Below are 13,449 nucleotides of genomic sequence, written 5' to 3'. Positions count from 1 at the left end.
AAGTCCCTTCACCAATGAACATGTTATTCCAAAAATATACAAAGGAGTTGAAGTGACATATCTATTTGAATGATTTCAAAGGTTAAAACTCTTCACCAACCATTATGATGATTCAAAGGAAGAAGACGAAGAGTTATATACCTTCTCCAAAGGATGTGTTGTTTCAAGCAAAGAGATTGTTCAAAGGACATATGATGGTTCCCAAACATTGTTTCCTCCCATCAAAGGATGTGAAGTTACCAGATTTGAAGCCAAGAGATTGAACATTTTGTGTGAATCATCTGTTGGAGGAAAACATAAGGATTCAATCCTTTCTATATCAAGAAGGTCTTTAATGAGAAACTACTTCGATTTTAGGACAAATCGCCTAAAAGAATGGGAGGATGATACGATCCAAGCTAGCTCCAACTTTCTCCATGACTTGATCACACTATGGATGTTATTAATATCTGATTCTAAGGGAGTTCTTCCTTACTTTATCCTTTATTATCTTCTATATGCATCAAGCATGCTTTTGCTCCTTAAACTATACTTGAATAATCATAGGTTATCATTCACTTGCATACTATATGATTTTCATGGATAACATATGTTTCCACATCTTTACTTAGCTTTATATTATGTTTTACAAATGTTTTAGATTCATTTATTATGTTTGTATATCATTTACATATCATGGCATCATGTATTCATTCATTTATTAGCTCATGTTATGTTTACATTAGCTCACTAGCTTTAAATCCATGTTTATTTATCTCATTTGCATGTATGCATCTCTTTTCTAGCACATACATGTTTTCTTAAAGCTCATGAACATTTTATGCCTTCTATCTAGATTATATACATGTTATCTTAGCTTCTAGACGATCATTCATAGCTCATATCACTCAAACACCTCATGGCAGAATGCATTTTAGCTTAATTGATTTGTTTGTTGATTCCTATAGGTGAAACACAAAGCAAGACATATTATGGTAGCTTGATTAGCTAAAAGAACAAGCATAGCAGCTCACACTAGCTCATGAACGTTATGGAAGCTCATTTCATCACTTAAGGAGCTTCAACTTAGTTGGAGGAGCTAGCATGTAGCTGAACTTAGTTACAGGGGAGCTTTGGACCAAATTACTAAAAAGTGGACTTAAGGTAGCTAGAAGTAGCTGAGGAGCTAAGAATACCAAAGCTAACTAGTTTGAGTTCATTAAGCTATAGCTCACCTAGTTAGCTAACAAGACACTCACCTAGCTTACCATTGAAGCTAGTTCATCTCTAGGCTACCCATGGACTTCAAGACATCATCCTATGGTTGCAACCTCACCAAAGCATTGCAAGAAGACCCATGTGCATTCAAGTTGGCTGCCATGAGTATCATTCAAGCATGTGTAGTATATGTGACATCAAATAGGTGCCAAAACACCAAGGGATGCTTCCTATTCGGTCAAAGACTCCTTCCTCTTCATTTTGGCACCAAATAACTTCCAAATGAATTCACAACATCCTTAGGGCTGAACCAACACCTTACCATTTGGCCAAGAGCATGTATTTTCACTAAAAATCATGTATTTTCAAAGGGGTTTCAACCTTAGCTTAACCATCATGTGTTTGTTAAGCCTAAACCCTTTGAAAACTATAAATAGGCTATTGCATTTCATTTGTAAACAACCCTTTGATTAATATAAACTCTTTGTGAGAATTCTCTCTTACAAGTTCTTTAAGAACTTTATCGATTAAGCAAACTTTTCTAAGTTTGTGGCATCAATCCCTTTCCTAGATACTTTGAGTTCCTAGTTTCTATAACTAGAGGGTTCAAGTCCTAACATACCATCCCTTACTTAAGTTTATAAAGAACAGGGTTAAACTTTCTATAGTTTTTCTTCCTCTTTGGCTTATTTAAGATACTATCCTTAATCATTCCATTATCCATCTTTTTCACATCAACACCATCACCATTTCTATAACCTTTTCATCACCATTGAAGCATTCTTTTATTCATCAATAAGGCAATGTCCAACAACATCATTTGGAGGTCGAATTCATGTTCCATTGAAGGATACTTCTACATCACTTACGATGCATACTTCGATAACATTTCTAGACTTTCATTTCTTTATCATTTCCATTTCCTTTTCTTAGTTTATCATTCTATTAATCATTTCTTTCTTTAATTTGTGCATATTACTTATAATTCAAGTGTAGCATTTGGTGTCTCTCCTAGATCATGAAACAACAAGGCTTTCATCTTCTCCATCATTGAAGAAGCTTGGATAGCCTTACATCAATAATTCTATTACATGCCAACTAACAACATCAAAAGTGGACATAGCTGTTGCAAAATTACTGATGAGGCAACCCTTGATTGGCAATGTAAGATGCACTCCTTACATCGCCCGTATTAATACCTACGCGTGAAATTAACACACGTTAAGTAATCACTTAGTGGGGCATAATAATCATGAGGAAATTTTAAACATAAATATATCATCATCTATCCAAATATAAATTCAATATTTAACCTCATTATAAATTCCATGGTTTTGTACATTAGTGTTGATACAGTAATTCACAAACTCATTATGAATTACGTGGGGTTGCACACATAGTGCCAATACGAAAATTCATAAATTCGTTATGAATTTTGTGAGGTTGCACACATAGTGCCAATACAGAAATTCATAAACTTATTATTAATTTAATGAGGTTGCACACATAGTGTCAATACGGAAATTCATAAACTTATTATGAATTTCTTAAGTTGCACACATAGTGCTCATTCGGTAAGTACAATACATTAAGAAAAATGCATCTATAACTATCTTATCATATAAGTCCATAATAAATGCACTCATCTAGTTTGCCTCGCTATTATGCCCATAATGTAAATCCGACTAATTGGTGACTTTATCCTTGCCTTTTTGTTTGCTTAACTCAGGAGCTTGATTACGATCTACACAATCATCCATAATCACACATACAATACAAATATAAGTATATTTTCTAACATTTATACATAATAATAATACTCAAAGTACTATTATTCTTGAATTCTAATAAAGTTTATCCTAACTTAAAATTCCAAGTTGAATAGCATCGGTACTCATCCCATGGTATCGATACTTTTATACTATGGTACCGATACTCCCTTCTGTATCGATACCATTTTTGTATTCTGGAATCCATTTTTCAATAATGGTATCGATACCTTCCTCTTGTTATCGATACCCCCACTTCAGTATCAATATCACTTGCATAAATATCGATAATGTTCGTTGTGTTTATCATTTTTCCTCAAATTTAATCCTATAGTATCATTACTGTTCTTTTAGTACTGATACCGTTACTCAGATTTTACATATTTTCTTCGATTTTTACCACATTTTTGCCTAAATCTCTTACTTTCATCCCCAACCATACCATTAAACTCATCATTACTGAATCCAACTAACTTACATCCATAAATTTTCTTATAACATCCAAAATCTCCAAAGAACACTCAAAACTAAGAATCACAAAAAAAAATTCCAACTTGTTTTTAATTACTTCTAAAGCTCCCAGTCTCTTATTCATTTCTTTGACAAATCTAAAATGCCTTAAATCTTCCATAACTAACCATATTCTATCCAATCATTTAAAAACCCATTTTATGAAATTTCAAATAAAACCTTCATCTCTTAGTTTTAATCCTCCTTAAACTTTTCTTAAGCCTTTATATTACTTAAGGTTTCAAAACCAACCCAAAAAAGAAAGGAAAAACCAGCATTGATGAATCCTTAGCTTAGTTATGGAGGGCACAGAACGTGTAGAAGAAGAAGAGCATAGAACTTTCATACTTTTCCTCCTAATTCTCCTATTCACTTTTATTAAATAATCCTAATTAAATGAATATTAAAGTCATTCCATCTAAAAGACCAAATTGCCCCTCCATTCTTCAATTCTTACTAATAAGTCTTAAACACAATTTCCTAAATCATTCTTTATACTTTTCAATTTTCTAAATTTAACCCAAAAAATTTAAATTCTTTCACTATAGTCACTTACCCGATATTTGGGGTATTACAGCTTCAATTTCTTTATCTCTTTATTTTCTTTTCGAAGCTCAAAAATTAGGAATTTTGCTCTTTCAGCCATATCTTCATTGTGTCGTTTGAAAAACTTACAATCTGAATTCTTGAAATTAAGACAACTAAAGAACCTTCTCCCTGTATTTTTTCCCAAGTTGTTCACATAGGACATTTCAAACCACATTTATAGTACATAACATTACCATCATACTCTCAAGAAAAAGACAAATGAACATTGCTTTGACTGACTCCAGTAGATGAGTTCGTAGAATTTGTCATACTAATAGAACATTGTTGAAAATATTTTATACCTTCCATTGAAAGAAAATTTTCTTTATAGATTTCATTTGGGTGTACTAATTATAGGGGAAACTTATGAAAAGGAAAAAAATCCTTAAGAGATAAAAAAAACCACAAATACGCGAGATGTTATTTGAGAAAATTAAGAGATCAATGAAAGCTTCAGAAATTATAGACAAACTTACCCGAATCTTATGATGTCGAAAAACAATACGAGTCCAAAGATTTGATTTTTCTTCAAAATTCTTTTTACAAAGAAAAAATATTTTCTCTTTAAAAGCACGATATCACAGTGAGAAGTTTTTTAGGGAAATTGTTTGATATATGGTTTTAATAAGATTTCCCAGGTAAAAAAGTAATTTAACTTTTATTAATTATTTAATATCCTAGTTAGCATTTTAATCCTAGTCATTGTCAAGTCATCACTAAATGGGGCAAGATCAATTTCTTGACGTGTCGCGTCATCAAAAAATAACGACCCCGCCGGTCAAAGATGGAAAATGTTGGTCAAAGGACCATATTGAGTTTTTTTTACTTGGAGAGTCATATTAAGTGCAAAAAAATGTGGAAGGTTACATTAGTTTTTTAATAGTAGAAGGCCCTTAGGTACCTTTTTACCAACATTATTCTAACATGATATAATATTAAACTTTAACTTAATTAAATATAAATGAATCACTATCAATAAAGAGTAATACTTTGTGGCTTTGGTAACTGAATAGTTAATTTGTTTCCTTGGAACTTGTAAAAGTTATTGTATACTTCAAGAAATGAAGGGGTTGGACTGGAATTAAAAATTTGGCAACTATTCATCATGATAATGATGACAATTCTTTCGAAAAATTGAATGATGGATGATATGTTCGTGTTGGTAGATTAATCTTTCCTCCATATTTTATGCCCTTGAAATTGTTATACAAAATAACAATTCAAGATGAAATCAAATTTGAGAAAAATAAAATAGATGAAATGTAAATTTCTTTAAAAATAAAAGAAAATAAATAAGAAAAAAATACTATTTTATTTTTTATCTTTTGATCGGAAACAATTAAAGCATGTCGCTACATAGTTTCCTTAAGATAGAGTTTCGACCACTCCTTGGCACACGATATATTTTGGTCGTCTGTCTCTTAGGATACAAAAACTAGATGATGAGTTATGGTAGCACAATAGTAGAGATCATGAACTATCCTTGCATTCGTCTATCACCGGAAAACTAAGAATGAGAGAAAATAATTTTTTCAATAAAATAAAAGTTCTTGAATTTTGATATATGAAAAACATAACAAGTTAACTTAGTATTTATATGAAACTTTCAAGAGAGTTTTACTCCAACCAGATATATTTTAATATCCAAATTTAAACATATAATAATATCTTTTATTTTGAAATATTCAAAAGATATAAACTCTTTTTATTATTCAAACTTAAATAGATATTATTTTAATTTGAAATATTCAAAAGTATATAACTATCTTTTAATACTCAAAGTTAAATAGATAATAAATACCTTTTAAATTTGACATATTCAAAAGAATAATTATCCTACTAATAATCAAATTAAAGAATATCTTTTAATTTGTAATATTCAAATGGAATATGAAAATGTAATTCACCTTTTTTTCAACAATTTCCCACATAAATAAAATTCATGATTTTATTAAAAATATTTTGACACGATGTAGTGATAGCCTCTACGATCGATAGTTGTATAGGATAGGTAGGTGTCCTCCTTTGGACTTTCCCTTATGACCATATATTTACTATACTAGCTAAACAGTAGACAAAATGTACTTAAATTGTTCTGTCGTTTGTGTAAATGATGACATATTTCACACAACTTCCCCTTTAATAAGAATTTAGTTCTCATGATTACATCCTTAAAGCCATGGACATTGTCTATTTTGCAAGAGTTAGAAAGAAGTATGTCCAATAGTCTCCTTAGAGCGACCTCACTTCACTCTCACATAGGCGACTTATGTTGCTCGGCTCATCGAAGCACACAACAGTCATTAAAAGCTTTACTTAGCCTATACCATTTTGACCATTGTTTACATCGTAGGAATGGACTTGGGATAAGAAACCTTCATAATGACCGTACACGATTTATACAATTAGGTTGTCCCTTTGAACATAGATCTTGGGATCTCCAGTTAACAAGGTATGGTTTTCCTTCACATAAAACCTTTAAATTTCATGGGCTTTAGTCTTGTTCCTTTAGATGTTTTCTCAACTTCATCTCGATTTAACGCTTTGGTTAGTGTATCCGCGATGTTATCCTTTAATCTTACAAAATCAATATAGATAACTCCATTTGAGATCCACTGCCTAATGGTATTGTGTCGGTGATGCATATGTCTCGATTTACTATTATACATGAAATTTTATGCTCTAGCAATTATTGTTTGTTGTCATAGTATATGTATACTGTAGGTACAACTTTTAGTCTTTCTAGAATATTCTCAAGAAAGTTCCAAAGTTGTCATGCTTCTTTTTCATATTTATCTAGAGTAACAAATTCATATTCCATTGTGGATCTAGTTATAATTGTTTATCATGAGTATTTCTAAGACACAACTCCTCCTCCTAAAGTAAATACATATCCACTTGTACCTTTGGTATCTTGAATATAAGATTTCCGACTAGCATCGGAGTATCCTTCTAAGACATTAAGATCTCTAGAATAATGCAACCCATAATCTCGAGTGTATCTAAGATATATCGATATCCTTGTTATCATTTTCCAGTGGTTTTCACCTGAATTGCTCGTGAATTTGCTTAGACTACTCACAATAAAAGCGTTGGCTGGTCTTGTACAACTCATGAGATACATTAGGTTACCTATGACCCTTGTATATTTCACTTAGTGAACACTTTTACCTTGATTTTTAGACAAATGTGAACAATAGTCTATTAGAGTTATGGCTATACCAGAATCATCATTGTTAAATTTTTCAAGAATCTTATCAACATAGTGTGATTAAGTTAGTATGAGCCCTTCAGATGACCTTTTAATTTGGATACCCAGAATCGTATTGGCTAATCCCATATTTTCCATGTCAAATCTTGAATTTAACATGTCTTTAGTACATTTTTACCATTTCATTATTACTTCCAACAACGAGTATGTCTTCAACATACAAGTATAGACTAACATATCCAATGTTTTTCATTTTGACATGGATACAGTTGTCACACTCATTTGTCTTGTTTGTCATCATGACACTATCAAACTTCTCGTGCCATTGTTTTAGTGTTTGTTTAATTTCATACAAAGACTTCACCAACCTACATAATTTCCTCTCTTGACATAGAACTACATGACCCTCAGGTTGATCCATGTAAATTTCTTCGTCAAGGTCTCCATTCAAGAAAGTTGTTTGAGCATCTATTTGATGTACTTCTAGATGTTACAAAACGGAAATTACGAGTACCATTCTTATAGATGTTATTCTTGGTACAGGAGAGTATGTATCAAAGTAGTCAAGGCCTTCCTTTTGTCGATATCCTTTTATTACCAATTTAGCCTTATACTTATCAATTGTTCCATTTGCTTTCATTTTTCGTTTGAAAATTCATTTAGAATTTAGTGGTTTAATCCCCAGAGGAAGATACACCAATTTCCACGTATGGTTATGTATGATAGAATCTATTTCACTCTTAATGGATTTCTTTCCTAAGGTGCCTTTAGAGGATCGTATAGCATCATTATAAGTTTGAAGGTCAACCTCCAATATAAAGGTTAAAAAGTCTGATCCAAATGATTTTTCCACCCTTGCTTGTTTGCTCATTCTTGACTCTATTTCTGTTTCAACCACTTGTTGATCATCTAGACTATTTTTATTGTTAGCTTTAAAGTTCGTTTTGTTGAACTTTGGTCAACCTCTTTAGATTTATTGGGGAAAATATTTTCCAAGAATGATGCATTCTTTGTTCCATTATCGTGTTCTTGTAAATCCCAAGATTCTTTGATTCGTATTAGGGCTATAAATGAGATGAGATATATCACGAGCTACTCGAGATCGACTCGGTCAAAGCTGGATCAACACTTGACTCGAACTCAACTCAAACTCTTAACGAGGTTAAATAAGTTACTTGATACTCGACTCGAAAAGCTCACAAACAACTCAAAAATATAATATACATTAAAAATTTTATTTTTAAAATCATAAATTTTTAAAAATATATTAAAATATTTTATAATTCCGCTATCAAGTAGGTATGCACCTAGGCACACATCAGACCCAACTTAAGTCCAACTTTTGTATTCATCTTACTTATTAGATGATAAAAGCCCATAACCCATTTGATCAACACGTGATTGATAAAAGTGTTTAGTAAGTTTTCTTTTTCTTTTTCCAACTTTTCTAACCTTTTATTTTATGGCTTACAAAGTACGAATATAAATTCAGTACTTCATCTACTTTAAATTCTATTTCTCTAAATTTTCGTTTTTGAACTCTCATCGGTAGATGTAGTTGCCTTCAATAGTTGGTCGTTGTTGCCTTCATTCGTTAGTTGTGGTTAATCATCTCCTTTATAAGTAAGTTTGTTTTCTTTCCCTTTTTTCAACTTTTAGGTTTGTAAACTCTCTCTCTAATTTTTTCTAATCTGAAAACTTTTCATCGGTAAATCAAATTATGAGATATCGTTCGTCACCAACATCACTCATCGATCCCACAATCAGTCATTGACGGTAGGTCATATTACTTTATTTTTGCCATGTCTTTCGTGTGTTCCATGTTCCATTTCTTCTTTCTTATGATTCATGTTTCCTTTGAGAATGGAAAATACTTTGTTCCACTGGTGTAATATCACTTAGGGCTATTCAAAAATATTTAAATGTGTTTTGTATGCATTATTATCTCACATTCCATCTCTAAGTGGTGAATTCCTAGATTGAGAATAATTATGAGTGATTAGATTTGCATATATTTTGTTGATAATTATTCCTCTTTGTTTATTTGATGTTACTGACTTGATTATGTTTTAACTCATTTTTGTGCATGGATTTATTTTCCAAAACCAACAGTACAAGGATAAAATCTGTAATTTTTATTTTTTTGGAATTATGGTCGAAGTTATGGGCAAGACTGATTTCGACATGGCATAATCTAGAAATCTAGTCAACAGTAGTTTCTAAAAAGTTGTTCAGTCAGCATTTTTCTAAAAGAATGATGGGCAAAATTATTTAGAGATTTTAAGTTTAAATTTTTAAGATAAATACTTTGGATAAATATTTTAAATTATTATTAGGATATTCTATTTTATTTTGAATATTTTCTTTTATCTTTAGGAAGTTTATCTCTTGTAATTCTCTAAGCTATAAATATCCCTTTAGGGTAAAGCTTGAAGTATGTACTGTATTTGATTTTGTTCTTTGAGGTTATTTTTATAAAAGTTTTATTTTTCTTCCATCTTTATTTTTACTTTAGTTTTTATATTCTTTTCAAAAAAAAATGCTAAGTATGATTTCTATCATGCTTAACTAAATTTTCATTTAGCCGGAACGCTTATTGATGACTCAATTCCTACTGTGAGAATTGAAAAGAACTTAACATTTTCATATAACATTCTCGATTTTTTGAAAACTTGATTTACCAAATGACCATCTCTTTAATAATCTTAATACTCTCACTTCAAAAAAATGTTGTTGATATGAAGGGTGTTTTGATTTACATTTTGGGAGGAAGAATTGGTTGGTCGTAATTCAATTTCTTATGAACAAACTTAGCGGTGGTCCGCCAAGGTAAATCGAGATCGGGTTCAATTCTCATTGAGACACAATAACCCAAGGCGGCTTTTCCAACGCTTAAAGTTGTATTGGTGTTAACTGCGATGGCCTCGGTTAGTCCAAGCAATGACTAAATTTCAAAGATAGAGTTAGGAATATTGGTTTATCATAGAGAAAAATAAGCTACAAAGGTTGGGCCTTGTATACTGTAACTGCCATGTATTCAGAAGTAAAATCTCTTTCGATGATCAATTTGGAATTGAGGAAAATGGGGCATTAGGCTACTTTTAATATATCATATTCTTTTTCAAATTTACTCTCGTTTTATTTCACAATTTGTTTTCAATTTACTTTGATTTTATTTTTTAATTATTTTTTAATTTTTTCTATTCTATTTTAAAACCCCATTTTTTTTTACTTGCTCGTTAAAAAAATGGATCAAAACAATTCAACATTAGAAGCTTCTTAGTCCCTACAGATCATTCCTCCTTCTCTTTAATACATTTTTATTTATTTTATTTGAGAATATGATATATTTATTTGACAATTATGACGCTTGTCAAATTGGCGCGTGGTAGGGGAATTCGACAAAGTTACTGATATTGTTTTGTTTTGATTTATGATCAGGTTGCATCCGGGAAAATTAGTATATTGTGAGCCTGAAATTGAAGCACTTGTTCGAAGAATACGTGGAGAAACACTTCAGAAAAAAAGACAACAACGACAATAACACTGTGAATCGCAACTAGATCCATATTCAAAAGCAACCTCTGAAACACAATTCACGTACGACAAAGAATAAGTTCAAATGGGTTATACAAACAATCCAAGAACTAGTTGCGACACTTAATGAGCAGTAGATGCTATGCATCGTATCCCCGAATGGCAAAACATCATTGGAGCTTAAGACGGGTCTAATCCATCTTCTGTCGACCTTCTATGGTATGCCGAACAAAAACCCGTACAAACATATCATAGAGTTTCATATGATTTGCTTAAGTATAAAATCATGTGGAGTATCCGAAGACCAAATCAAACTTTGTGCCTTCTCTTTTTCCTTAGTCGATTTGGCTAAAGATTGATTATTTTATTTACCGCCTAATTCAATTACTACATAGACTGATATGGCTCGGTTGTTTCTTGAAAGGTTTTCCCCTGCAATGAAGGTGAGCGAATTAAGGAAAAACTACTTAGGAATTCAACAAAAAGACAATGAGTCATTATATGACTAGTGGAAGCAATTCAAGAATCTTTACGTAGTTGTCTGTAACACGGACTATTGGAACAAGTTCATTGTGGTCAAATAGAAAAACATCTTTTGTTGCCACATCTTGAAATTTTGCGCTCTCCGTAGAATTTCATCCGACTTCTCGTTGTGGTTAACTATCACTGTCGATTGACTCCCATTCAGATTTGGATTCTGAATCGGTACAACTATTTTAGCATCCAAGTTGGATAAAACAGTGGAGTTTCATGTCTCCATTTTCTCTTTCAAAGAAACGGAACCGAAATTAGAAATAATTCCATTAAACAAAAATTAAGTATTGTGTATTTTAGATTTTGTTATCTGTCAAAATATTATTTGAAACAAAATCAGTAATCAAAGTTAGTTTTTCGATAATTTATATTAAACAAATTTGTTAACTTTGAGATTTTAGTAAACCCGTTAAGATAGCAGGATAAACCCGAAAACAAATTATTTGCTATCTCGTTTATCCCATAATTTATGAATCATCTTGGATTAAGAAAGATAGAAGAATGATATAATATGTCTTAATATTTTATACAAAATAACAATCCAAGACGAAATCGAACATGAGGAAAATAAGGGAAACAGAATAAAAAATTTAAAATTTCGTTAAAAATAAAAGCAAACAAATAGGAACAAAAATACTCTTTTATTTTGATCTTTTGATTGGAAACAGTTGAGGCTTGTCGTTACATAGTTTCCTTAAGATAGGTTTTCAGTAACTCCTTAGTGTTTAAGATCTTTTGGTTATCTGTCTCCCAGATACAACAATTAGATGATCAACTAAAGTAGCACAATAGTAGAGATCACGAACTATTCTTACTTTCGTCTATCATCGAAAAACTAAGAAATAGAGAATAATTTTTCAAGAAAATAGAAGTTCTTGAGTTCTAATATATGAAAAACTTAGCATGTTAGCTCAATATTTATAGGCAATTTTCAAGAGAGTTTTACTCCAATCAGATATCTCTTAATATCCAAAATTAAACAGATACTAATATATTTTAATTTAAAATATTCAAAAGATATAAATTCCTTTTACTATTTAAACTTAAATAGATATTATTTTAATTTAAAATATTTAAAAGTATATAATTATATTTTTAATATTCAAAGTTAAATAGATAATAAATATCTTTTTAATTTGACATATACAAAAGAATACTTATTCTACTAATATTTAAAATAAAAAATATCTTTTAATTTATAATATTTAAAAGTAAAATGAATTTAGTATAAATATTAAATAAATCATTTTTTCCACAACAGTATGGCTGCTGGGCCTTGTACCTGTTCCTCTAAGCTACGTTATCCGCCTCTGCATTTCAGAATAAAAGAGTTGTTATGTTTAAGCATTTCAGAAGCTAAAGAAAAAGATACCATCTCCCTCAACAAATGGGACTAAGGAAGCTTATGCAATGCCCTCAAACCCCCCATTGCACCAATTAAGGTGACTCGCAACGAGAAGTAGTCAGTGGTTTATTACTGTTGGCATAATCTACTCTTCTTTGGTCGTGGATGTTAAATACCCTACTTCATTGGACCATGTCTTGGACGCATGTTTAAGTCAAATCCATAGGACAATTCAAAAGCAAATAATATTTTATATATTTATATCATGCAGTTGTTTGTATGCTATGCAAGTAACCTGAGTCCCATGAAGCACAAACATTAGACATTTATGCTTCTGCTGGCTAGCCTCCCCTCCCCTCCCCTGACCAAATATCCATCCTTTCTCCGTCTTAAAGTGGCCAAGCCAGCTTTACAACGTCCTTCACTCATTCGAACACTAAATTTTCAAATAAAAAATTATTTTTACTTTTCATATGAAATTAAAAAAAAAACATGGAAAGCTAAGACAGATTATAGGAGAGATGGATAGGTGAATAGATATGTCTTCAATTGTCCTCCAACCACAGAGCTCGTTCTGTCTTCCCCCAAATATGGACTTCTCTATTCCCACATTTACCCTTCTCTGTATCCCTCCTTCCATCACTCCTCCAACTCAAACCCTTCCCTTGTTCTTCATGGGCTTTTTCGGGTTCTCACTACCATGTTCTTCAAAGCACACCACAAGTTTTCTTTTTTTTTCCTCCCCCCGTCTTCCCTTA

This window comes from Hibiscus syriacus, unplaced genomic scaffold (assembly GCF_006381635.1).
Source record: "Hibiscus syriacus cultivar Baekdansim isolate YM2019G1 unplaced genomic scaffold, ASM638163v2 tig00001728_pilon, whole genome shotgun sequence".
In the NCBI taxonomy this organism is placed as follows: domain Eukaryota; kingdom Viridiplantae; phylum Streptophyta; class Magnoliopsida; order Malvales; family Malvaceae; genus Hibiscus; species Hibiscus syriacus.
Note: the sequence above shows the minus strand (reverse complement) of the source record.